The 959-nt window shown below is 38.1% G+C and overlaps 2 non-coding genes across 2 annotated transcripts; both read right to left on the bottom strand.

Annotated features, from left to right (window-relative positions):
- Window positions 1–155: 155 nt before the first annotated feature.
- trnat-cgu (transfer RNA threonine (anticodon CGU)) lies at window positions 156–227 on the bottom strand. Its single transcript has one exon. It is a non-coding gene; the product is annotated as a tRNA-Thr (tRNA).
- Window positions 228–568: 341 nt separating this feature from the next.
- On the bottom strand, window positions 569–640 carry trnat-ugu (transfer RNA threonine (anticodon UGU)). Its single transcript has one exon. It is a non-coding gene; the product is annotated as a tRNA-Thr (tRNA).
- Between the last annotated feature and the right edge of the window lie 319 nt (window positions 641–959).

Raw genomic sequence — 959 nt, forward strand, 5'->3', positions numbered from 1 at the left:
ACAGGATCCTCAACTTGTATGTGAACTGGTAACCATAGTAATCTACTGAGGTGTGATGTCATTCATGTATGATATGTGGTTTTCTGACAAGCACCTTATCTGAACCATGCTGATGTCTTTGATCTCTTTGTTTAAGTTAAATAGACACATCTTTAAGGCATGGATGGGGGTTGAACCCATGATCTTTGGTTTACGAGACCAACGCCTTACCACTTGGCCACCACGCCGCCACAAGATGTAAAAAATGGCTGCCATCTGTAATCTACAGTAACTGAATATCGGGGGCATTTCTTACAGGATCCTCAACTTATATTTATACATTCATGTATGATGTCCAAGTGTTTCGCTCAATTGATATCTGTTAATTTGAACTTTGTTCAATTCAAAAGGAGCAAAGCGATGAGAAGGGCAGTTATTCCATGCAGAATGAACACAGCCTTAACTGCTGTGCAAGGATATAACAAGTGTTTTATTTGAAACACACTAATGACTTAAACTGAACGAGGTACTCCAGCATTTTAATGGGATTTACGTTATTCACAGTAATTATTTAACAGAGAGACTTTAAAGGCATGGATGGGAATCGAACCCATGATCTTTGGTTTACAAGACCAACGCCTTACCGCTTGGCCACCACGCCTGCACAAGACAAAAAAACAAATGCGATGGCAAAATTAATCACAGGGTTAGGGTTAGGGTTAGTTGGCTGCGTTGTTTAATCTACAGTAACTGAATATCAGGGGCATTTCTTACAGGATTCTCAACTTATATTTATACATTGATTTCCAAGTGTTTCGCTCAATTGATATCTGTTAATTTGAACTTTATTCAATTCAAAAGTCAAAAATGGATGCCATATGTAATCACAGTAACTTAAACAAAGAGATCTAACAGGATCCTCAACTTGTATGTGAACTGGTAACCATAGTAATCTACTGAGGTGTGATGTCATTCATGTA

The sequence above is a fragment of the Seriola lalandi genome, unplaced genomic scaffold, assembly GCF_002814215.2.
Source record: "Seriola lalandi dorsalis isolate HSWRI2012SDOR001 ecotype SW California unplaced genomic scaffold, Sedor1 jcf7180002051981, whole genome shotgun sequence".
Lineage (NCBI taxonomy): Eukaryota > Metazoa > Chordata > Actinopteri > Carangiformes > Carangidae > Seriola > Seriola lalandi.